Source organism: Hermetia illucens, chromosome 2 (genome assembly GCF_905115235.1).
Source record: "Hermetia illucens chromosome 2, iHerIll2.2.curated.20191125, whole genome shotgun sequence".
Lineage (NCBI taxonomy): Eukaryota > Metazoa > Arthropoda > Insecta > Diptera > Stratiomyidae > Hermetia > Hermetia illucens.
This window is the reverse complement of record NC_051850.1, coordinates 7,690,597-7,717,415: the sequence shown is the minus strand read 5'-3', so window position 1 is coordinate 7,717,415 and position 26,819 is coordinate 7,690,597. Positions and strand designations below refer to the sequence as shown.

Sequence of the window (26,819 nt, the reverse complement as noted above, 5' to 3'; positions counted from 1 at the left end):
ACTGTTGCCGGACGCACTGTTGAACAGGCGCAAAGCAGACTTGGCATATTAATGTGATGGGTAAGCGACTGCTCATGGTTTCAGCCTTGCGCTGGAAAAAAACCCGAAGTAGTCATCTTGATCAGAGAGAGTATCTCTACCCTACGTCACATGACTGGTTTTGACTCTATAGTCAGCGGTTACCGGTTTAATGCTCGACTAGAAGATGAGCTTCTTTGAGGAAACCATCAGTGGATAGAGTTGCAGCCGCAGTCTCGGTCTTAAGTTAGATAATGGCGAATGTTGGGGGCCCTATAGAAGACGTCTTCTTATGGAAGCCACGCAATCAGTTCTGCTCAATGGCGCGGAGGTATGGGCTGATACCCTTGACAAAGAGGTCCATCGTAAGCACCTTGCTCAAGTGCAGAGACGGGGAGCTTTGTGAGTGATGTCTGCTTATCACAGCGTCTCAGAACTGACCGTGATGGTGATCGCGAGAGTGATCCTAGTTGCCATCCTTGCCAAGGAGCGTAAAGCCGTCTACCGCCATAAGGGCGAAAACTTAGGAGAGATGATTGCCGGTGAAGAACGTCAACACACCATTACCGAGTGGCACCTCTCTTGGGAAAATGAGCCTAGTGGCAGATGGCTGCGCGACTCATCGACAATTTAGACCAATGACTGAACTGAACATACGGTGATTGTTTGATTGCTTCCTTACCCAATTTCTAAATGGACATGCAGTCCTACCTGCATAGGATTGGGAACGCGCGATCTCCTGATTGGGTGTTCTATAATGGAGTGACCGAAGACGCTAAACACACCTTTTTCTCTGGTGGAACGGCTAGCGACTTTAAACAGACCCATGGAAGCTCTCTCCAGACAACATTGTCAGAGAGATGCTGAAGAGCGCGGGCAGTTGGTGTCGTTTTGCGCATTATTTTCGGGTTCTTCCCATTGTGAAGAATATTTTACTCGGCCGGCGAAGGGACCGGATGGCACGGGGACCGATTGGCAAGAGGTTCCCTGAATTAATAACTCCCTTCCTCCTCTCCCCTCCCGTTGGTGAAAGGGATTGCCTGACTTAAAGGCTCCCAAACCCGGGAGAGCGAGAGGGCTAGCCCGAAGTAATGTGTCAAGCGGTTCTAGACTAGTTCTCTGATGACAGGAAGGTGTTTATTTGGTAGTCCAACAGCGTACCGTTGCGGGAGTCCAACACTCTCTGCGTAAACGCCTTCACCTACCCTACCCCCCAAGAAAAAAAAAAAATAGGGAAATATCTATGATAGAAAAAGGACGATGAAGGCTCTGCCTGAAATGTAGCTCTGGTGCAATTGAGGACGCCAGATAGCTTTTAGGGATATCGAATTGTTGGACCTCGACGTAAAACCGGGGTGTATGGAGTTCCTTAATAAGGCAAGCTTAGAACGGATACCGGTTGTTGCGCCGATGATGATGATGATGAACCGAGACGGGAACTGTTCTGACCAAGCTGTGTGTGAAATTTGTTGGTAGTAATGGGTGATGAATGCGTTCAGTCAACTAGAGTCAGGTTTTCTATCTTTTTGTGTTTTTTCTTCGTGGGTCGTGAATGGACAACCTTCGCAGTGTTCATATTCTTTGGATGTTTTGCTTAAGTTAAACTCTAGAATGCAACTGTATTATAGGAAGGGACATAATTAGCCAAAAGTTCCCTCAAACCAACATGTTTTCCTCTAGCAAACAGAGTAATTTGATGGTAGGCTCTATTTCACTTTTTCCGGTTCACTTTCCAATTGTAACGAATATTGCTCATAGAAATGACTTTTAGGTACGTAAATTTTAAGGAACGAAGGTTAACATAGATATTGTTACGTATTTCCTGTACGTACTTCTACGGCTGTCACCAATTGTTACGATTTCCTTTACGTAATCCCGTCGCTGTCACCAATTATTACGTTCTTAGCTTTATGTATTCGTTACTAGGTAGGTTACTTGCTTTACGTAGGCTCGTATCACTGGATTGCATAGCACTAAACAAAAACCCGTTCTATAAGTTTAATATAAGCGTTTATTAAACACTAAATTATACAACCGTACTGTATAATTAATTATAAAACAATCCCTTTAACCTATACATTCGATGAGTATTCATAACCGACACGATCCGTTCTAACACTAGAACTAGACTGACTTTGTGGGTGGATTTCCGGCCCTTTTGTACCCGGCGGAAAGGCATGTAAACACTTTTGTAGAAAACTACTTTGCACTTTTGACAAGATCTTCTTGCCGGCATAGTCATCTGTTAACAATTATCGTAACCAAATGTTCGCCCTACTGTTATACAATTTTGGCGTCTTAGCTAATTGTCATAACAACGATTCACATTGACGTCACACATAATTTTCCAAAGTGATTTTCGTCACAATATTTCCTTTTTCTACTTTTATGGTTGCTACAAATATCAATTTAGGACTCCTTTTATATCATCCGTTCTAATATTGGCATTTCTTGGGATCACCTTATATAGTATCTGCAGCATCCCAACCTTTTTCAGCTCGTTTTTCGGTTCAATGAATTGCAGTGAATTATTCATTCCTGAAAGCCAACATTTCCTTTCTCCTATTTTCCTTTTATACCTGAACAGGCTACCCGGCATCCTCGCTATTCTGATTTGGTAAACTTATTATCAAATCTGAACTTCTTGGAAGCATTCTTGGCTGCATTATCCTTTGCAAAATATTGAAGGGCTTTCATGGTAAGTTTACCAAAAACTTTATCACTACTTTTCAAAAAGAGAAGTGAAGAACATTTTCAAAGACGATGTGAAATAATATTCTGGAGCCATTGTACTATGTTTCCTTCCTTGGAGGTCCTTAACAAAAGCGAAAAGAAATTCCAAGTTTGCCTAGCAACCTCTGAATATTTTTACCTTTTATGGTACCAGCAATATGCACACTCTTGTACATACATCCACATAGCCTTTTTAGGAGCACGAGTAATACAGATTAATCCTGTCTCTGACAGCCCCCTGAAGTCCGCATTCCATCCACCGAATCCTGGCTGTACACTTGCAACCATATTAAATTTTAATACCACTTTCAACACAACATTGTTGATGTTTAAAAACATACGAGCCGTGCATTTACTTGTATATAATGGACGTGTGTTTCCCGACTAACGTTGTTTACATGTCAAGGATTAAAATTTTCCCTGAAAACGGGAAACATGGGTATAGCATAAGCCGGCTAATAACAATAGAATTTAATTATCAGAGGGAAAAAACGATAGACCTGACTATGGCTCTCTGGATTGTTTGGATTCTTTTATTTTCCTCTGAATTGACTGAATTAATAATGGGGAATGCATACAGGTGTGTTTCCATTGGCAGCTTTCAGGTCTAGTGGATGATATCACCTTTGATTATGTCGCTTTCACATGCAAATTACGTTAGGGGGTTGAATCCCGAGTGGTGGCAATTCAAAGTGAATTCTAGTTATTGTCATGTGTATTGAAATTTAATTAGGACAACAGGTTTTATGGCGCCATTGGGAGAGAATATCAGAAGCTCTATTTGTAACAACAACTGGGATCATCATCGAAAACTTACCCCCATCGGAAATATATATGTAGCATTAAGGGTTGCAAAACTAATCAGTCACTTTGCATTAACCCCAAATGAATTCAGAAGCTAAAAGGGACAAAAGCAATTACTGGGGTTCGTTGGGGGGTGTCAACCGAAATTATTGTCACTCAGAGGTTTACTTTTGGGAGTAACTAAGGCAATCATTTTTAAGGTTTTTCGTAAAACATTACCTTATTAATTTATATTTCCTGTAATGTGATTACTTGCTGATGATTCACTTTTTCCTTTCTCCCATAATGTAATTCCTGACATCAGTGTGCCCTGCGGTAAGCAAATATGTACTTTACATATGTAGTTTGTAAGCAATTGTCATGTTAGTAATTGCAATTGGCTTATCGATTACTTTATGAAGGCGAATACGAGTTCTTTCTCTCTAACTCGACCGAAAATAAAGAGATGCAACTCCCAGTGTTATAGTGGAGAAAAATCATTGCACATCTTTGATCATCGACGGTAATTGCGGCCAAAAATGTCGGTGCATAAGATCTGGTATTAGTGTCGTGTGTATGATGAAGCGCATTGATGTGCACCCTAATGGCTACGGGCATTGTGGTATTCACTTGGGATGGAGAAAAATACACAAGAAAACCATTTAAGCGTCATCAACACACCAATACATTAACCACATGAGTCACGGATCAGTTAGCTACCTCGTTCCTACCCTAAAGATATACAATGACATTGCGTGATCCTTTGTTGCTGGATTTATTAGCCTTAGCTACCCTAGCACCATGAAATTCGCGCACGGTTGTTGGCAGCCAACCGAGTTTATTTCAGCTTACAAAACTATTCCGCTCGAAAGGCTCACCATAGGGTCAAAGCTCTTATTGTACAAGACTATGATCTTGCCAGTCCTAATGTATTCGTCGGAGACTTGGGTTTTTAGCAATAAGAATTGCGAACTCTTAGCCGCGTTCGAAGGAAGAATTTTTAGCTCCTTTCATGAGGATGGACGATTCCGTATGGATGAGGATAATCCAGTTCGGAAAGCCTATAAGGGCAATAGCAAGAGTACGTTCTGGGAGGCAGTCAAGAGCTTACTGTGAGAGAAGGATCTTGTTTCTAGTCTAGAGCCTATGTTCTCTCTAGAAATCCGAGATCTTGATTGCCTCACAGAAAAGGTTGAAGTGGAGGAGATCATAAAGCGTGAATGTCCAGAGGTAACCAATGCCCGGACAGGTATCACCCCTGTAAATGCTCGAAGCCAAATACTCGCCGTGGTGGAAGTCCCCGAGCAATATGCCGCAGCCGTGACAAGCCTTCTATGCATTGGCGAACGGCACAAATTACCGAACTACCTAGGGAGTGTTACAAGCTCCGCCGTTTGGCACAACGTTTACCCGGCAAAGAGGAGGCATGCCCCATAAAGTTAGAATATAGATTCAGCAAAATTCAGCAGCGCGATAAATAAAAGCAAAGCTCGTGGCTGGCAGAACCTGGTCAACGAGGGCCCGTGGGGGCTTGACTATAAGCTTGTCACCCAGAAAACCGGCTCTCTATTGAAGCCCTGCATACTTAGTACCGACCACATGGATTTCATGGTACGGATATTATTCCGAGCATTGCAGGTTGATGTCAATAGCAGGGAAAGCGTCGACGATTGCCCTCTTTTCACAATAAGAGAGAAGCGGTTCTCACCTTGAATGGTAACCCGCCCGAAGTTTACAAACTGGTGTTCCGCCAACGGACAGACTTGTTACTTAGGACATTCAACGCTTGTTTGAAGCGGGGCATTTTTCCTTGTCGCTTGAAGGTGGTTGATTCCAGTTAACCCGTTGGGGAGTTCCGTCCCCACGTGCTCGAGGAGGGTGATCAGACCCCCCATGGTGGTTGTGGTTATGCCTACATCGCAGGCAGAGCTCCTCGGGGCTTGAGCGTGGAGTTGCGCTGTACAACTCGGGTGCCGTACCCCTTAGTTGCAGCAGAGGTGTAAGATAGGCCTCGCATCCACTGGTATGAATGCTGAGCCTGCACTCAGTATAAACCAGGACCGCTGTGCTTGCATGGCGGGGCTCTGATTGTGGTCCCAAGATCAATCCGTGTCCGAAGAGGACCGTGGGATTAAGCCTTCACGGCGGGTACTCACGTTAAACCCCCAAGACTTTCGTGTCGCTGGAAGGTAACCGGACTCGCGCTGATCAGAAAGGGAAAGGGAGACCCGGAGCTGCCGTCTGCATACCAACCGCTGTGAATGCTTGACATGGCAGGAAAGTCCTCGAAAAGCTCATCACGAGTACTCAGGAAGTCTTAGCAACCCTAGCATTTCTCCTATCCATCTCCCTTTTTTAAGGTTTTGGGTAAAACAAAACCTTATTAAAGTCGGTTTACTGTCTGTCTGTCTGTCTGTCTGTCTGTCCGTCTGTCTGTCTGTCTGTCTGTCTGTCTGTCTGTCTGTCTATCCGTCACAAATATTTTTTTCGGAGACGGTTATAGCGATTGACACCAAATTTGGTAGAAGATTGGAACTATGAACGCTCACGCATACAGTGAGTTACATCCTTTTACGTCTAATTTAAGGGGAAGTCCCCATACATGCAAAGCAGGGTGTAAATTTTATTTTTATCAAGTATAGTCATGTGGGTTATCAAATTAAAGATCTTGGTTAGTACTATTAGAAGCCGGTTTTAGTTTTGACATTTGTTAGAAAGGTGGGGAATGTGGGGGTTGAAAGTGGTCATTTCTTTAAGAGGGCCATTCTCAGAAACTACCCAACCGAAAAATCTGAAAAAAATCAGGAGGCTGCCACTATATAGTGCTTGAGCTTCGAAATACCTTCCATAACCATATCTGTTCAAATAAAGTTAATAATAGTATTATACTATAATTTCTAGAATTGGCAGCAAAACCCCCCTTAAGTTCATCCCAGCACCACGAAATTGCAGTGATGTTGGCTATAATATAGAGCATGATCTTGCCAAGTTTGGTGGAAATCCCACTGTCACTAACAAAGTTTTAATACGTCAAAGCTGTTACTTCTTTGCAAATTCAAGACTATGAATGTCAATATCATCCGAAAGTGAATACTCTTACATAATATATGCATATATTACGTGCTACGTACTAAGAAATACACAAAACCTTTCGTACTTGAAGCGTCCAGCTTCAGGTTTCCCGACTTGTTTCGTCTTAAGGATGCCTTGAGTGTAACATGCCACTCGGTTCCATCTGCCATCGCTCTGCAGGTTCAACTCAGTTATTGTGGGTGGGTACGCAAGACGCCGTTCCATCGAAAGGTGATGGCGACGACACTCCCCTCTTTTGCAAAAAAATAAAGGTGTTGCAGGCATTATCCATCACATCTCAGCAATAAATGTAGTCGGGCGACCGTGATTTCCCGATTGTGTGCAGGTAAGATCGAAAATACCCATGTTCGATGAGTAGCTGGGTTAGGTAATAGGCAACCTTACCATGCTTTCGATTGAACCACGACCGCACGTCTTTTATGAAATGCGCTGTCCATCTACCTCTCGATAATCTTTCGCCTTTGTGTAAAACAAAACCTTATTAAAATAGGTTTACTGTCTGTCTGTCTATCAGTTACATGCATTTTTCTCAGAGACGGTTATAGCGATTCACACTAAATTTGGTGGGAACTGTCAACGCTCACGCATACGGTGAGTTACATCATTCTACGTCGACTTTAAGAGGGGGGGGGGGGGGGGTTATGCAAAAGAGGGTGAACATTTTTTTCACCAAATATAGTCATGTGGGGTGTCAAATGAAAAGTCATGGTTAGTACTTTTCGAAGCCGGTATTAATTTTAGCATTTGTGGTGGTAAGTGCGGGGGGTCGAAATTGATCATTTCTTTTACGGACCCATTCTCTCTCTCTACCCAAGCGAAAAATCTGAAAAGAATTAAGAAGCTTCCACAGTTTGGTGCCTAGGCTCAGAAGTGCCCCCCATACCGTGATGCTGGTAATAAGAAAACAATGGAAGATCGACCGAGTTCGTGGGGTCAAAAAACTCATGGACCTGCCTTGCCTTCCTCAATTTATTTTGATCTATTTTTTTTACAATTTTCTAAGTTTGGAAAATGCTTTCGCAAGTGATTTTTCCTCTCTTCTCTTCTTAGAAGATTCAAGATCTCGCACTGAAGAAGAGAACAAGTAGCTCCCGAAGGACAGAAATTTTATGAAAAACAAATATTTTGGCGAAAAAGGAATTTATTCATGAATGTTGGAGGATCAGGATAACCTGATATTTCCCACATGCAATTAGAATGTATTCTACTTTACATAAAAAATGCATTTCTAACCCAATTCGTTGTGCAAGTTTTCCACATCCAATTAAATGACCCCACAAAGCCGAGTACACAAGAATTCTCAATGCAATTAGAGAGTGTTAATTTTTAAGTGAGGTCATACCCACTTCCTTACAATGAGCAAACAAAGTTTTTCTTTCCATTTACCCACGGTTTAAATTTGCATGACGGACACTGACGACTATGGTGTAGTATTGCATTTTAAATCAACAGAAGTCCTGATGGATTACACCTAACTACAATGAGCGCTTTCATACCACGTCATCCTGCTAAAAGGCTCGGCCCACATTGTTTGATATTCATGAAATCTGAGAGTTGCTGTTTGTGCGCTTCCAACCCTATCTGGCCAATATAGCAGTGACTTGGACTTTTACAGGCTTGGCTGTAATTTCCGATGCTCATTTAATGGAAAGGACATGGGAAGCTTATTATGTGTCCTGGAGACACGAGGAATTGTAATTTACAGTTAAAAAGTTAATTTACTAAAAAATCATTTGTTTCAAAGGGTGTGAAGGGTTTCATGAGTGTGACTTTTCCCATGCGGATCAGCTTTTTCAGTAAGGTTCGAGTTCAAGGGGTAATGTAGATAAAAAGGGACATAAAAGAAGATAAAACGTATACTTAGCTAGTCAGAAGGGTAGGCAAAGGTGGCTTGCCAGACCCAACAAAAAAGGTCGCTGTAAGAAAATTTGCAAACTACTTTTTCCTTTCCACGGAAAAATCACGTGAAATGAAAGCAAAAGAGCATATAGAAGGTTATGTTTGGGCCTACAGTACGGATTAGCTCCGAAAATAATTAGAGGTTAAAATCCAAATCCAAAACCCTTTCACCTTTTAAATTTCTGGAAACCCTAAAATCCATTCACTATAAATACTTCCAATTTTAAAATAAAAATTATCCAATATTCCAAAATGATCATTAACATCTCCAATTTGTTGTTGCTTTACCACGCTTGGTATGTATAAACCTGATGATCCTGTATATTGCAAATGCATTCCTAACGTGTGTTTCTGGATAGGATGAAAACCTATCCATGCAAATGCAAATGAAAATGCTGAGATATTGTGGGATGTTTGCTGTTAGACAGAAACTAGATCAATAAAGCCCGGCTCGACGAAAAAAATTAGAAAAATTCCGCCTGAGTACGGACTCAAAGCAGCTTTTGCTTTTATTCCAGCTGATGATGAATTCTCGGTTTATCCTATGAGTTAAAATAAGCGGGACATTAGGCATCGGGGAACCACCTTATTCAATTTTTTTGCTAAGAAGGATCTCAATTATCTGTCTCTCTTTGCAGGCGTCGAAAAATTTCTAAAAACATCTATAAAGCTCAGTCTTAGTACTCGGTTGACTGCAAAGATGAAGGAAACAAAGGAATATTTAAACCTGCAAACTCCTTATCAAGGATTTTTGGAAAACTAGAAGAATGAATAAAACCAAAAATGTGGCACGAAAGCAAATGAGGGCGAGTTACAATACCTCGTCCGAACCGGGAAGGGTCCCAGATTCAGTAAAAGCAAAAATTACAACGCTACACTTCGAGAAACGCGAGATATCGCAGAAAAACGATGGCAGGAGATCCTGGCCGAAATCGAGGAAAATTGAAAATTTTCCCGACCCCCGGGTCGTAAAAATGGCCGAAAATGCAAAATCGTTGGATTTCTGTGGGCGATACCTTGTTTGAACCGGGAAGCGTCCCAGATTCAGGAAAAGCAAAAATTCCAACGCTACACTTGCGGAAACGCGGGAAACGACGGCCGGAGAGCCTGGCCGAAATCGAGTAAGATTGAAAATTTGCGCGACCTTCCAGGGCACGATGGCCTCTTCTACCTCGTTCTTTTCTGTGAGGCAGTCAACGTTTCGGGTTTCTAGGGGGCACGTGGGTTGCATCCTAGAAACCACCCACCCTTCTCTCACAAAAGCCCCTTGACTGTTTCTTAGAACGTATCTTTAGTTGCTGTCCTCGGGCCTAATTCGACTCCACCATCCTTCGTTTTTGGAACGGAAGGCACTTCTTCCCCGCTATCCTGAGCCTAGACCGGATACCGGTTGTTATGCCGTTGATGATGATGATGATGGTATAAACGCAGCCAACTCATTGTCCATCCCCACTATCTCCTCGTCCGTATTGTTTGTATTCGGCATTTAAGTTTTTACCCGCACATTGTGTACAAGAGAGTGGATCCGCAATATTCAGGAACGGGTATACCCTCGGGGACAAAGCACCTACCCCAGTTTCCTGAGGCCTGTCCTACGATTAGCTGATACCGGAACCCCGGACGTATCTCCGCTCGGTCGGGGCAACGCGGTTTACTAATACCAGTTCAATACGCATTATCCGACCAGGGTCCCGAAGGCGCTGGCTCCTGATATACGCTACAACTACCACCTTGGCAGAACTAGGGTTAAATCATCCCATCCTAGTATGTCCCAATGTGGATCAGCCATTAGTAGTTCTCTCTTCACCGAGAAACTTTTTCGAAGGGGACAGAACTGTCTCTGCATGATTGCCTCTAACCATCTTGACTTCAGAACACCTGCTCTCGGTCTTATGGATCTTTCATCATAGAAGATCCTAACCCCCTTTACTGATCCAATGCCACAGATTCTGTTAAATCGAACTCACGGGTCTTGCACCAGAAATATGAAGGGGAAGTCCTCCGGTTTTGTCAGCCTCGCTGCCAACGGAAAGGTAGAGGCTTTGGCATGCTGCGGGTTGATTTGACCAATCTTTATGTTTTTCGGCATAAACTAATATATTATGAAAAGCAGTTAGAAGGGTATGCTGGGGTCCCTTTCTTCCGCCTGTTCCTTTGAAGGCGTAGGAGAAGTTACTAGCAGGTAGGATTCACTCTGTAGTCCCTTCACCATTGCGATCACCCGATACGGTAGTTTCGCCACTGTATGCATTATCCTCCGCGCGTAGCTCTATTGTGGGAGAGTGCACCGAAGATGCTGCAATTTTCTCTATATTGTGTGAGTTCATCATTGTTCTTCGCTCTCAAAATGGAGATGGTGCTTTACAGTTTCCTGATATGATTGATTTCTTATCTATCTAGGAAAAAGTGGAGCACCATATGGTGACTTCCCCTGAGCACATTCAGACTCTTTTGGTCTAGTTCGAATACCAAGTTCAAACCCTCCACGTTTGTAAATTTGTCCTTCCTGGCATTCATGAACTTCCTCCAGTGTCCAAAGTACATGCCCGAGTTCTGTTCACCCAGCATGCGGATGATGTCCTCTGCTTTCCTTCGAGGGCCCGGCAACCAATATCCGATATATTCTGTCCTGCGTCGCTCAGTGTTCACAATAGTGAACTTGGGCGGATCGCCAGAACTCAAAGCCGGAATTGCCTGCTGGAGCCACTTTAAGGTAGCCTCATCAGTGCACTCCAAATGGAGAAGCGCATCGTGAAAACCTTGATTGTTAAATCTTGACTTTGTTCTAGGCTCCAGCATTTTTTTCCACAGGCATTTCCGGGGGATGATAAATTGTCCCTCTGACATTTTACTGTCCTTGGAGGAAACTCCCACGGCAGCAGTTAGAACAGAGGCTGCAGCTTGCGCATACATTCTCGTCCTTCCCGCCTTCTCGTCCTAGCAACGAGAAGGGCCCGAACGTAATGGGCAACACGGTTCCACCTGTCAGCAGTCCTCAACATCTCTTCCACAATGTTGTCTGGAGAGAGATCCCCTGTGTTTAAATAGAGCTGCTGACGAACCCCATCCCACCTTCCACAAGAAAAAAAGTGTGGTGGGCATCGTCCACAACTCCATTGCAAAACACACAATCCGGAGAACGCGCCTTTCCAATCTTGTGCAGGTAAGACTGAAAACCTCCATGCCCACTTAAAAATTGGGTAAGGAAATAGTCAGTCTCACCATGCTTCCGATTCAGCCACACACCTAAGTTGCCGATGAGCCGCGCAGTCCACCTGCCTCTAGTTTCATTTTGCCAAGAAAGCTGCCACTCGTCTAGAGTGTGTTGCCGTTCTTCGCGAGCAACCACCTCCCTTAGCTCATCTCCCTTGCGCTTGTATATGGCCTGACGCTCCCTAGCAAGAAAGGCAACGGGGATAACTTCCGCGATCACCATCACGGCCGGTTCAGAGACTGTGCGGTACGCAGACGCCACCCGTAAAGCTCCCCGTCTCTGTACTTGCGCGAGGCATCTACGATATACTTCCTTGTTAAGAGCGCCAGCCGATACCACTGCGCCGTAGAGCAGGACAGACTGCGTTGAGCTCATCAGGAGACGTCGCCTACTAGACGTAGGACCCCCAATGTTTGCCATTAGCCTACTTAACGCCGAAACTCCAGCCGCAGCCTTGTACGCTGCTGCTTGGATTTGCTCAGAAAAGCTCATCTTTGAGTCAAGAGTTAACCCGAGGTATTTTACCGCTGATTTTGACTCGATTATCGACTCGCCGAACAATATGGGACGCAGGGTCGGAATTCTCCTTTTAGTGAGGATGACTACTTCGGTTTTTTTCAGTGCAAGGTTGAAACCATGAGTAGTCATCCATCCGCTTACCCGTCGCATCAATATGCCGAGTCTGCTTTGCGCCTGTTCGACAGTGCGTCCAGCAACAAGCGCTGCGACATCATCTGCGTAGCCGACCAGGCGGAACTCTTCTGGCATGTCGAGTTTAAGCAGACTGTCATAGGTAGCGTTCCAGAGGTCCGGTCCTAGGATGGATCCCTGTGCTACCCCCGACATGACCTCCATCCACCTTTGGCCCTCTAGTGTTTCATAGAGCATGGAGCGGTTCCTCAGATAGTCCCTCAAAATCCGTAAGAGATAGTTCGGCACGTTGAAGATATTGTCTAGTGTGCCTAGAATGTCTTTCCATCTTACGGAATTGGAGGCGTTTCTGACGTCAAGCGTTACGAGGTGCACCACCCGTCGAGTTCAGCGAGTCTACTTCTGATGAGCTTTTCGAGCACTTTCCCAGCAGTATCAAGCATACATAGTGGGCGGTATGAAGACGGCAATTCGGGATCGCCTTTCCCTTTAGGGATCAGCGCAAGCCTCGCAACTTTCCAACGAGCAGGGAAAATGCCCTCTTTCAGGCAAGCGTTGAATGCACCGAGCAGTAAGTCTGGCCGGTGTTGGAATACCAGTTTGTATACCTCTGCTGGAATACCATCGGGTCCTGGCGCCTTCTTGTTTTTCATAGAGAGGACTGCCTGTTCCAACTCTTTTATAGAGAAAAGTGGACAGTCCTCTGCGCTCTCCGCGCCGACGTCACCATCCCATACGGGGTGTGCAGGGAAGAGTGCCCTCACAATGCGGTCTATCTGCTCGGCCTTAAGTGAACAGGGTTTCCACAGAGCCTCAATTTTTCGGGTTATAAGTTTGTAACCGAGTCCCCACGAATCCCCATTCACCTCGTCGATCAGATCTTGCTAGCAGCGAGCTTTGCTCTTGTTTATTGCGCTGCACAGTCTCCTTTTGGCTGATTTGTACTCCATCATTATCGTACATGACTCCCCCCGGTCGCCTAGATGTTGTGTTAAGTGGCGGAGCCTGTGACACTCCTTCCGGAGCTCTGCGATTTCCACTGTCCACCAATACATGGAAGTTTTGCCGCGCCTCGATGTCTTCCTGGGCATGCAGGCTCCGCAGACCGTCGTTATCAGGTTCATAACTGAATTTACGACAGTGTCAGCTGTGGCGCCACCGCCCCCAGGAGTACCCTTCAGCGTGGCCTCACCTGTTCCCAGAGTTTCGACAGACTTCCCGGTGTTCACTTTCGCGACGTTCCATACACACACCGAGAGTTTCTGTCCACCACTTCGAAAGCAATGTATTGGTGGTCACTTGCCGAAAAGTCTTCCAGCACTCGCCACCCGTCCACCAGCGACACCAGTGATTCCGACGCGAAGGTTATGTCTGGAATGCTTCCTTCACAGCCCGGGCGCCGGAACGTTGGGGTGGATCCGGTGTTTAGAACTACCAGTCCTGTTCTCGCCGCCATTTCCAGAATTCGTTTACCTCTGGAATCTGTGTGAGGCATGCCCCATTCAAGTGCCCTAGCATTGAAGTCACCCCCGACCAGGATCCGCCCATCCGTGCTTAAGATAGCGTCCTCCAAAACATCAAGCCTCCGACGAAAGTCCGGCATCGTCTCATTCGGCGTAAGATAGACACTAAAATACGTTATCCCTGAACACCGAATCCAGACAAAGCCGTCCCCTCGGCATTGGGCAAGAACCCCCAGGAGGGCGCCGTCCCGAACCCAGGTGGCAGCGGTACCTGATATGTCTGGGTGCCATGAAACTGGGCCCTTGTTTCGGTACTGCTCACTGATGAGTACTAAATCAGCTTTGGTCTCCGCAGCGAACTGCGCTAGCAACTCGGGAGCGGTTGCACTCCGGTGCATATTGATTTGTAGGATGCGAATCATGTCGACCGCGTCCTAGCTCTTTCCAATTCTGCTCTGAAGACTGGACCCCGTCCCGAGCCCGCAGTGTGCGCAGCGTTCTAATCAGTCGCACCACGGTCCCTGCATAGGACGCAGCTTTCCTGTTCATTGCAGGTGTTCGCTTTATGGCCTGCCTGACCGCATTTACGGCAGAGGTCCCGCACCTTTATGTCCGATTTCTCTGAACGTTACCGCACCTAGTGGTACAGCCACGTCCATGTCTTCATTCCCAAGGTGCTTCATCTTCTTTCGCAGTGCCCTCATCTGTCGCCAGCTTGGGACCCTTCCAGGTTCACGGTGTTCGGGCCGCTTGGATCCATTTCCACAAACCGGCGTTAAACCAGTAGCGTCCACGTCACCAGTCCCCCTTTCTTCCGCTCTTCCCGGTAAGGGTGAAAGAGAAGGTTCTGACAGGCAGGATTCAGCCTGTAGTCCCCCCTTCTTAATGACAGAAGTTCCCCTCTGCCGAGCCTAGTGGGTAGATTTGGGCTGTAGTACCACAGATTTCCGTAGTCGGATTTCCAGTTTCTCCCATGTTGAGAGTTACCGTACTTTCCTACCTAGGACGTAAGTTTTATGCCAGCTAAGGGGTCAGAACTACTAGCTCGGGCACTTCGGCCACTCTCCTCCTGTCCTCTCGTAGGCGACATGTTAAAGATCGTTGACGACCCCTGAGGGGAGGATATTAGGTGTTAGACCTCGCTCCATGCATCAGTCCAATACTATCAACTACTGCTGCCTGAGGTAAGTATGTTGTGAAGCTACAGCCCTCTGTGATCGAGCTCTCAAACCAGCTCCCAAAAAGGCATCAATAACAGAATTTTCCACCGTCTTTATGTAACCTTGAGGTTCATATTGCAAACACAACAACTTTGTGCTCATCCAGCCGTAGATGGTAAGGGATTAAATTCCATAAATTCCTAAAATTAAACTCTTATCTGAAGCTCATCTTAAGTGAAGGATGCGATGCAATCATCGTCGTTTAGCATCTTCTTCGCAGGAGGTCGGTATTAAGATGAAATTCAAGGTGATCACAGAGAGGGAGAGAAAAGGCCAGATCCTGTGACATTGTACAGGTTCACCCGAAAAGTCTAGACGTTTTATCGAGGTGTATCAATAACCAAAAGTTTTTATTCCGATGCAGAAGAGTCTAACCCTTATTAAATTATCCTGAACTGGATTCATCTGGATATGCATATCATACGATTCGGAACCAGCTGGGAGCTCTTTAATTTTGCCTTCCTTATTTGCATATGGCGTCATCCTTTATAATATAAATTACACTTTTTTCCACGAACCGATATCATTTTTTCTGTGTATATTATTCAAGCGCCACCCAAATAAAGTAGAGTTGCGTTGATGAAAGAACTCTGACATGAACCACAACAAGGACGAAAATAGGAAGAGTTAACTCGAGATATAATTTATAGTCTCCAGATAGCGACGTTAGTTATAATGTAGCAGAAAAAACCCGCAACGTAGGGGCTCGAAAATAATCTAGGAAAAAAATGCCCCACAAAAAGGACGAACAACTTTAAAAGACACCCCGCCTGTGGGGATTTCCGCTAGCAAGACAGAACAATTAATGCTGTAAACATTTCAAGAAGAAAGGACCTGCCATCAGCGAATCTGATGTTCGTTTTGTGCATCTTGTAGTTGTGTTGTGTATGATGTACACCGTTGGAAGGATGTCGGAGGAAGGCTAGCGAACAGGGGATTATAGTTGATATAAATGAAATTAAAACAAAAAGGACGTGAACTAGAATCATGGGAACTCATAAAAGCTATAGGGGGAGCATTGCAGAGTGAAAAGGCAGTCAGAGAGTGGAAGATACAGGGATACTGTTTGTGAGGATATAAAAAGAATATTGATTTTATGTTGCTCCTTTGAAAACATCGCGCTACGAGGTATGATACAGTACAAGGTGATTTATGAGTCAACTTGAATACCTGAAGGAGCAAAGCTGGTGAGTCCATCTCAGACCCAATTTAATTCCACCATGCGATATGCTACGTTAAAGCCTTTTGATTAGATCGTAAAGGTCCTTGTTATGAGTCAATCATTCCATCTAAAAATATCTTAATCGCTCAATCAATCTTAATGCCATTAAACCAACAAGAATAAGGTGTAAAGCCGCATCCAAACTTTTCCCATATACGAAACAAACATAAAAACTTTTCCCCATGAAAATGTTCCTTTCCTCAAGGGCCAACCAGGTCTTGCCTGTTATATCAATATTTGTTGTCATATAATCGAAATATTGCATACATAGTACGTGTACGAACGGGCTAAATTTATCCTTAATACTTTCGTGGAAAACCAAAATTTTATGCATCCAACCGAAGATAAATGTCGTCGGAAAATCCTTTTGCTTTAGTCTTACAAGTCGTCAAGGTAAACCGCGGTTACAAAGACAGAAGAGCCTTTCCACAAAGAATTCTATAAAAACTCCAAAGGATATTTATATATGAAAGTCGATAAAAGTGCTGCAACCGTTATATAACGCTGGGATCTATTCATCGAGTTGTCCTTGCCGGAAGACAACTGAATTCGATCAATAGAGCTTGGGAGCGATTGAATCGGCGACAATTGGCCTACTCTGGTCGCTCCATCTCCCAGCCAGGACGCTTAATCTGCAGTCGCGAATTAATCCTTCAGGCGTTCCAGCTCGTTTTTTCCACAACAATGAAATTTTAATCAACACGAAGCATTCGAATCCTGCGGCGGTCATTTTCACTATTCCAAACTTATCTTGACCCAGTTTTCCGCGTAGATTCACCGAACACAACTGATCTGAACTGAATGCTTATTATCCTTCGAAATTTTCCAGAAGTTGATACTTGATTGGTTTTCAATGTGGTTTGTTCGATGTCCTTTAATCCAGCTCGCTGGAATAGAAATAATAACGATGCGATTCTGTCGCTACGATGCTTTGGTCCTTAATATAGAGGACTATAGATGTCAAGTGGTGCACTGATGGGCGGGGACGGGGAGGGCTTTCTCTAAATACCGACTGTGCCGAGAATGCTACATTGTAGGTGAATATGCTCTAGGAGGATGTAAGGATAAAGGCATTGCGTTGATGCTTTGTGGCTTCTTTTACGGCTCGAGAAGTGTTCTTGGGTTTTTAGGTTAGTATGGTGGGCTGGCATGAAAAGCAAAGGCTTAGTGGAATTATGTTGTTGTGTTGGGCAAAAAGGCTTCAAAGGACACTTGGAATCTGAAGAGCTGGATGAAATAATAGCCTGGAATATTCAGAATACGTTTTATTTGGAAAGGTCATCATTCGGGGAAATCTTTTCAAGTTTTTATCTTTCCTTGATTTTTTTTTCTCAACATTTTCTTAAAATAATAAACAAGCATTTCCCTGAAGATCCTGGCTCATCTCAGTACAAAAGTCATACCTTCGATGAGTGATTATCATTGGGGCTGAAATTCCAGTGATTTATCAAGCAGGGGTTGAGAGGGAAAATGTTTGAAGTATCTATATCTGGGGATCTAGATTTTTAAAAACGAAATATGAGATAACTTGAAGGTTATTACGAGTGGGTCTCGCCGTACTCAAGACATAAGGAGGCGGCATGTATAGCCTCACCCTGAATGGCTTGCATTCACTGAGGAAACTGTTACCACACTTAGCAATTAAGTATAAAATGCAAATCCATCGAATAAGATGAGGGAGAAGAAGGAGCAATTTTCTGACTTGCTGACTGGGTCAGGCTCCCGTAATGGACAGTACACTGTCGAAACCGGTTTGACGTCTAGACGCTACGATGACTGTGTCACCACAGTGTGTGGCGACCACTTCAGCATGTTCGCGTAGGCAGCGGGTGAAGTGAACTGGAGAAATGAGCCTCCTTTTCGACTTGAGGTAATTGCAGAAACTGGTGACCAAAAGTCGATGAGGAAGGGACGGCGACATCAACAACCCCACGCCGCACTGCAGGCAAAGAATTCAGTACGAGCCGAAGCACTCTTCCTTACTGTCCGGCTGAAGTTTCCACAGAGGTCCAGGACAAATTTCAAAGAATATGTATAGAATTTTTGGAGGTGAGTCCTTTGCATAGACCAGCTGTCCCTAGTCTCTACTCATCTACACCAACTCCGAGAATTCTATCTCAAGTCTTGTGTACTGTGGTACGCTTGCCGTTGTCAGATTGCGCCGTCAGAAGATTGGCGCGCTTCTGCATTATTGGTTTGAATGACCAAAGAGATCCACCATGAAAAATTCGTCTTGAACATCGGCGGGAGTCACTAAGGCAGAATATTGCTGGACTGACTCAAATCAGCTCTGGCAATGCCAGCAAACGGATAAAGAACAAAGTGCAGAGGGTCTGCAGGAACTATGCCATCCCCAATGAAACACCCGTAGTTGAAATTTTGGACATACAAAAGCAGAAACTTTCTGTCGCTGTGACGATATGGCGAAAGTCACTCTAGATGTGCCCAAAATGAAGCATACGCGAGGAACCAGCAGAGTTTTTTCAGATCACTCAACGAATCCCAACAAAGTGTGTAGACAGTACAGTTTTCGGTGGCGGATAAATATTGGGGAGGGCTTTGGGGGTTATCTGCCCAGCATACTGAGCAAATTGGGTAGATTACCAATGAAGGCCCTCACTATACCACTAAGACGGGCGGATGTTACGGAAGAGGAGGTTGGATAAGACATAAACAGCTCGAAAAACTGAAGACGTCCTGGTTTAGGTAAAGAGGGTGTAGAGTTTCTGGTATATAAAAATTACCGATCGATTGGCACATAGCATAAATCAGGTCATCAGACAGCCAAAGGAATTTCCGCCCTTCCTCACGCTGGGAATGGCTATATCGATGATGCCAAAGTTCTCAACACCCTGCCCAGACTGCGAAAAGATTTACTTAGGGCAAACAAAACGGCTAGTTCACGCCAGGGTGTTAGAACACTTAAAGGAGGCCGAATTCGCTAAAAACAGGAATGACCCTCACATAAGGTCCGCGTTTGCCATATAATAGTGCAGGGTCATCATTTGTCGTTGGACAACGCCAATATCTTGAAGGAGGTGAACGACGTTAGGAGACTAGATTCCTACGAGAGTCTCCACATCTCGAACATTCCCCCCGAAAATAGGCTAGACACCGATATGGCCAACAATTTTTCCTCCTTGGTGGAACTTTTAGGAAGGACTAGACAATCGTCGACTTCAAGCCATCCGCAAAGGTCATCTCGAGCCACATGCGGAGCATAGCATTGGTGACCACTTTAACCGAGACAAACTTCTACAAATACCTAGGAATTCAACAAGGATCCCATCCCATGCGCGAGTTGAAGATTTGAAGGATGCTCTGCTGCTGAAATTCTTGCGTGTGAAGCTGGTGCATTGCGTAAACGGAGGTCAATCAAGTGAACATCCATTGAAGTCAGACCAGTATCGGATCGATGAATGAAAGTCGAAGGCAATGCACGGCGAACACGTGAATTGTCTTGGCAGCTATTTGTTGAACAAATCGCTTTGTGTTTCCCACTGAGACGGAGAGATTTCTGTGTGCCATTCAGGAAGGCATGGTTGCTACCTGAGCTTATAACAAAATCATAATAAAAGAGCAGATGGCCAACAACCAGTGCAGAATGTGTGATTCGGCGTTAGAGAGTGTACTATGAGATACTTGCTCGAGAAATAAAAAAAACTTGGGGTCTCGGAAAATTGGTTCTAGTTCCTACAATATTATCAGCTGCAGATATTATACCTAAATCCCCCCCGACTTCCCTGTATGTCCTGGGACTCTCACATAGTCTGGTTGAAAAAATGCAGAAATACACCATTCTGCTTACGTGCTCCATGTTGCGGGGAGTTTTGGACGGATTCTCCCATTAGCCAACCACCGGATCCCCTTCTTCTTTTAAATAGGAAGGATCATCCAAGCCTAAATGCTTGGCACTTAGTGCTTGTATAGGTAAAATCCGATATTTACCAAGATTGTGACAACTCACAAGGAAAAATAATAACAGATGAAATTATTTATTAAATACGAGATTATCTGAGATACGTGCTGTCATTTTTGCTGGTCGAAACCTTTCTGCTGTGCTGTGATTGTAAAGAAAGATCTTGAAGGAGGTTTCTGTTTCTGACTTGCAGCTACCGTGAGTAGCGAAGGAGTTATGTACATCCACTCCCTCCTTCACTTGCCTGCTCGTAAGAGGCAGGCAGGGGGTTGCCTGTTTTTTCCCTTTCGATAAGCTACACTGTCCATAGCATTTTGGTAGGAGTTTGACCAATGACCTTGTGTAGAGCGATGTAGGGTTTCTTCAGCCGAACTCAGATTGAGTCGACACCCTTGAATCCACGTAAGCATGCCAGCAGGCTCTTGAAAATTTAGGGCTCCATTTGGTGCCCAACAACAATGGTCATTATTTCCAAAAAGGAGATATGCCCTACGCTGATATCCTTCGGAAAGTCAAAGCCTATCTGGAACTGACAGACCTGGGCACCAGTGTGAGTCGTACCAGGCGTACGCAAAAGGGTGATCTAATGCTGGAGCTAAACAAATCCAGCGGGAAGGCAGCGGACAATTTTCGTAGTCAGGTGGAAAAGGTGCTAGGCGGGCAAGCAGAAATGAAAGTTCGAAAGCAACAGATACTAACCGAGCGCAAAGACCTAGACGAGGTCAAATCACGAGAGGATATCTGTGCTGCGCTAAACGAACAATTCAACATTAGCGGAATAGAAGAAAGTGCGATCAAAGGGTTGAAGAAGGCGCCTGGAGAGACTTGACTAGCTTGCCGGTTAAATGATGGTTAAACTGAGTACCGTGGGCAAGTAAGAATAGGTTGGGTTGTGTGCCGACTTTTCAACGATTTCGGTCATTTTGCAGTAGCTTGTACTAGTGAGCACGATAGATAAAAAAGGTGCGGGAAATATGGAGATCCACGAGCAGGTTATGTAGAGAGAAAATAGGAGTGGACGACCGGTACATTGAAGGTACCCGGCATACAAGAAGATGCTGAATCGTAAGGCTGATACAAATCAACCTCAACCATTGCGAAGCAACTCAAGACTTGCTCTCGCAAACCATTCGTACGTCGAAAGTGGATGTTGCTGTAATCTGTGGACCTTATCGAAATTAAGTTAGTGTTACGTGGGTGAAGGGTTTACCTGGAAATGCGGCGACATGGGCATGTGGACGGCAAGCCATTCAAGAACAAGTGACCCTCCCGGGAGCCCGGGAGTCCCAAATCATTGCCGGCGATTTCAACGCATGAGCCTCAGACTGAGAAAGTCGAGTGACGAACACGTACGTACTGGATAACACAGTGAATCAGCGATGGATAAGTTCGTCATACTGGCCAATCGCGCTGAGGGTGTGCAGTGCATAAGGAACGGCATATCTGATTAGGCAGTGTGTTTCATCGTAAGGACGATTCCCTTGGATTTTCTAACGAATGAAGCACACTCTCTCTAGCGAAGAAGGAGGGCAAATCCGGCCGAAGTGACTGCGGGCTTCCGGAGGGTCACTAGGAATGAGCTCTACATGAGATGACAGCAACGGTAGGATAATTCTGGAAAAAGTTGCTACACCTATACACTGATCCCGTGTATTGAGAGATGAGTCGAGCGAAAACATGGGGAATTAAATTACCACCTAGCACAGCTCTTTACGAGACACTATGGATACGGGAAGTACTTACATGGCTTCGGATTGGATGAGTCCTCAAACTGCCCCGAATACGCCGCTACCCGAAGACCTGAAGCATATTATGTTCCACTGTCCGAGATTCGCGATTAAAAAGGGAGGCTAAAGGAAGCCCTTAACGCAGTTTTACGATCCCATAATTCTGTGGAGGAGATGCTGAGGTCCGAAGCAAATTCGAGTGCGATAAACGCAACAATAACTGCTGTGAGTTGTGCTGGTGTAAACCAGAGCACCCCTCACGAAATAATGCCTCACAGTGGTCCCGCGGGAATAGGGACGGAGAAGTGGGGGTGGTTTCAGTGGGTGAGAATCACACACTGCAGCAATCTAGTGTTGCAGCGTCTTTTAAAGATTTCCACCTCCATTCATTAAGAAAAAAAACATCTTGAGATTAAGACAAATTCCAAAATAGGGAGGGAGATCCATGAAGACTTGATTATATGCTGATCAACCGAAAAATCGGGGCTCTACGAAAACCCGGTTCAATGAATGCCGAATCGATATTATTCCTTATGAACCTCATTGGGATTGATGGGTGAAAGACACCGAGGATTCCTCACTTTTCATCATAGACGGGGTAGCCACCTGCATGAAAAATAAAAAGAGACCATGACCACACGTTTAACTGAATGTGGTATTTTTCCTTGTCCGGAAGGAGTTCCAGTCGGATAATGGCTAACATGAACCCTCTAGCAAAAGACGCCTAGAACAAATACAGGGACGAGGAGCGAAGGTGGCGTCTGCCCGCCGTAATGTCTCAGATCCGAGTATGCTAGTAAGCGCAGAAATAATACCCGTTACCCTACTTACCGAAAAATGTAAAACGTAAAAACATAGAGAAGAACACTCAAGAGAGGTGATTGCTTCCAAAGAAGGCATCATACACTGGAATAACTGACAGCTCTGACTCCTAGGAAAATGAGTCAAGAGGCAAATAGACTTCGCGCGGCTTATCAGAATTTTAGGTCTGCGGTTGAACCAAAAGCTTCTAAGCGAATATGGAGGTTTTCATGGACAAAACTGGGAAGGCATAATGCCCCGACCACACCAGGACTACCCTTTGCACACCTTTTTTCTTGTAACAGCTGGGATGAAATCTGTCAATAACATAATGCTTCGACAGGGGAGCTCTCTCAGAAGGAAGCCGGATTGCCATTGCGGATTGAGCTCGACCAGTGAAAAGATCAGAGTGCAGGGGTTCTCTGAACAAACGAGTTCCTTCCATCTCCCCTTTTTTGGGAATTGTTGCAATTAAGTTAGAAGAGAGATATTTTACAACTGAATTCAGTCTTGTCCCGTTCACAAACTGAGTCGGCTCGTCGTGATCGGCTTCGTCACTTGGTTCTATTAAATGCCTGATCAGGATGCAATCTCGAGGCTTTGAAATCCTCGTTCAGCAGATCAAGCCACCGTTGTTTCGGCCGACATTTGGTCGGTTACCATCCACTTCGATGTTCATACTACTCTTCACGATTAATTTCTCGTTAGCGAGAATTACGTGACCATACTATCGAAGACGCCTCTCTCGCAATGTTCGCGTATTGATCGCGAATACCCTCATTTTGGATGTAATCAAAGTGTGTCACGCCAGTAGTCCAATGCTACATCTTTGTGTCCATTACCGCAAGACGCCGTTCATTGTCTTTTACAGTCGGCCAACACTCAGAACCATAGAGACGCGACAGCGCATACAATATTACGGTAAATTTTAGATTTGAGACGTTTGTTGATTAATAGATCACAAAGTACATCAGTTGTGGAACGCCACTTCATCCAGTTCTCCATTGGCTGATAGTCAACGCTGGTTCTGGGTAGATGATTGCCACTGAGACTGATAGTGCCTATTTCGTTGGGATCGGTCGTCAAAATTTAGTTTTATTAAAATTCAATCTGAGACCGGGTTTGCTCCGAGGCTTATGACTCAATGCAATCATTTTGTTTTTAACAACATTGAATGGGTTTTCTTTGTCAGCTTATTCCGGGGTCGAATTTAGGACCCCCCCCCCCCCGCAACAAACCCTCCTCCTTTACCTGGTGGTTCAATATCAAAGTGGCACGCATATTTTTCCAGGCGGGGATTTTCTCTCTCTGTCCCTAACCGGAGTACAAAACCGCTTAGCAAGATGGCTTCATCTGCATTGTAGCATTGGCTTTGCGCTCTAAAACATGAAGTTGAAAGTATAGGAATACATATCCTTTTTAGAAAACGTTTCAAAAAATAAGCCCGCAAACGAAGCACACTTCAGCCGAGTGTCGTAACAGCCAAATACGTCTTGAGGAGCCATAACATCCAGACATAACCCGGAACCTAGTATGTGAGTTCTTAATCGACATCACATAGTACCATGGGCTTTTCAAGAGAATGGTCAGGGGCCATCAGTATACTACCTTCCGGGCAACTAAGAACTACTCCCAATATTTCTGCGTATGGAATGCATTAAGGGGGTCAAAATAAAAAGGTGCGTCGCAACTTTTTTTAAGATTCGGAAGCTAGCAAAGGAGCTGCAGCTTAACACTTCTACCTCATGAAGAACACATAATGTTGCTAGCAGGACCTTCAAGAGGGGATGAGCGGGGAGAAAGTGTCACACCTAGCATTTTCTCAGGCTGCCTGACAATAGAGAGTTAGGGAATCTCGAACTCAATTTCATATATCAACCCTGAACTCTCATTGACTCACTTAGTATTCCCCCACCTCAATCTAGATCTCATTCCTAAAAGGACAACCTTGTTTGGCAAGTCTTGTAGAAACCACATTTCTGAAATTTCCCAGAAAATCCATTAATGGAAAAGCCAGAAATTTGAACAACCAACAGCAATGTCATTTAGCATGCATATCATTACCGTATATTGACTGGACCTCATACCACTCTTCAGCTGGAGGTAATACATTTTTAATAGCGTATAGACATCAAGTGCTCACTTACCTCCCAGACAGTGCCAATATCCACATACAGTTTGTCTGGCATGTATGTTTGTACAAAACTGTTCAAAATTCACTTGAAAACTTCCAGCCTTCAACGACACATCACAGCTTCAACGCGAACGCTTTTGTCCTTAACGTATGTAATATTTACATTTAGAACGGGACTATTGTGTATTTCTATAAACGATTTCTAACAACAACAACGACGTAACAAAGCAGGGATTTTTTTTTAAAGCACGTTACTATATTCGCGACAGAAACACCGCCTCCGAGCAGCAATCATGGCCATTGCTCCTGGTCTTATTATTATTTTACTGCCTTACACATCCAGAACTGGAGGATTTAACGACCGTCTACCGACCGATAAATATCGCACACAACTGGAAAACACGAAATTCATAAACTTCCACTTCGATAACGACTTTTTTTTTGGTCGAAAAACGTAAAAAAGCCTAGACGGCCGCCAACACCCTCCATCTACCAATTGCGCAAGGGGTGAAAAGTGAAAGAATGCGAACTGATTGTCCTTTCAGTTGACACCGCCAATAATGAACAAACTGAAACGAGTGGGTGGCCCCCATCAGGTGGTGCCTGAAAGTTCGGAATGGTCAGTGCCTAGCCATCTGGGTGGTTCCCCGAAACAGTGCGCCACTCAAGTTAAATTGCATTAACCCTCCTGAGAACAATTCACGCCACACCGAATGATTCAGTTCAACTAGGTCCTTGCGTGTAAGTACTCCTTTCGGAAAATGCTTGCTTTACACCCCCACCCGGACAGCGGAAATACCACCCACTGAGGGCGAAGAATATGCGAATGGCTGGTAATTTCGGTCACGCACGTGATGTTAATTGCATGAGGAATTTCTTGTGATCCACCCGAAATACATTGGTATGGGGCACGGGGGAAAGGTTAAGTTCTTCGAGTAAATCAGGAGCCAACCCACTGAAATAATGAATGGAGCTCGAAGTGGGTTTCGTCCAGGACTAGCTTACCACCAGGTAGTCCGGTTGGTTATATAAAGCATAGAGTGCACAAGAAAGCGCTCCTCACATATCAACCTATGTATGTGAACTGCTTTATGTCCTGGTCGATAGTGCAAGGAACTGATAGAAGAGCAAGGTTTTCACTCACCTCCGAGCTAGGCTAAGTCATTACACCCTCTGAAACGCATGTGGAGGAGTTAATTATATACAAAGGAAACACCGCCAGGATCTCAATATTAATAACACATCGTGAGCCTTAGAAAATGTTAGCGTTCACCTACCACGCACGAAACTCCCGCGTATTTACTTATCACGGCAGCATTAGCTACAATGTAGCCTGTAATGTATTCATCCTATTACGAGCCAGATAACATGATTAAGGAAAATCGCTATCACATTCACTAAACAGCACAAAAGCTTTAGGAACGTTTATTGTACTCCGAAATCTACCTTTCAGCAGGATTCTCTAGGATAGAAAGGATTAGCGGACTACATTGCACAATCATCGGATCTTGCCTCCAAAACGGGTATCAAGGAGTGTTCATGGTTTTCCCGGGATCCTCAACGCTCACTGTACACAGTATCTTTTATTTGATGGCTTTGCATCTATGTATCTTTGTGTGTGGAGAGTGAAATCGAGGAAAGAATAACCGAACGAACCGAAAGTGAAGAGATTTGGATAAAGACTGGAACTGGGTGAGCTAAAGGGAAAAAGGATATGCAATGAATTCTGTGTTTTATTTGGATTTAATTGTTCGTAACGAAAAGTTGCATGTGGAAGGGATGAATGTTCAAGAGAATGGAGAGCTTTTTAGGGGTTGTTGTGAGTATGGGGTTGCCAAATAGAGAAGCTCAGAAATATGCGGGACAATTTCTAGAATACCACTTGTTGCTTGTTGAAGGGTCATTCAGCCTGACTATAGATTCCAGATAGATACTTAACGTG

At 44.6% G+C, this 26,819-nt stretch overlaps 1 protein-coding gene across 5 annotated transcripts in view; it reads right to left on the bottom strand.

The window, feature by feature from the left end:
• The window catches only part of LOC119648041 (dual specificity protein phosphatase 15), a 77,511-nt gene extending 50,937 nt beyond the window's left edge, over positions 1-26,574 (bottom strand). For 2 of the 5 annotated variants that reach the window (XM_038049470.1, XM_038049476.1), the window contains exons 1-2: positions 26,022-26,574; positions 24,891-25,269 (exon numbers count right to left, since the gene is read on the bottom strand). The gene's annotated coding sequence lies outside the window, so the exon portion shown is untranslated. The remainder of the gene's footprint in view (positions 1-24,890; positions 25,270-26,021) is intronic. The other 3 variants (XM_038049471.1, XM_038049473.1, XM_038049472.1) reach the window with 3 other exon arrangements.
• Positions 26,575-26,819: the final 245 nt, after the last annotated feature.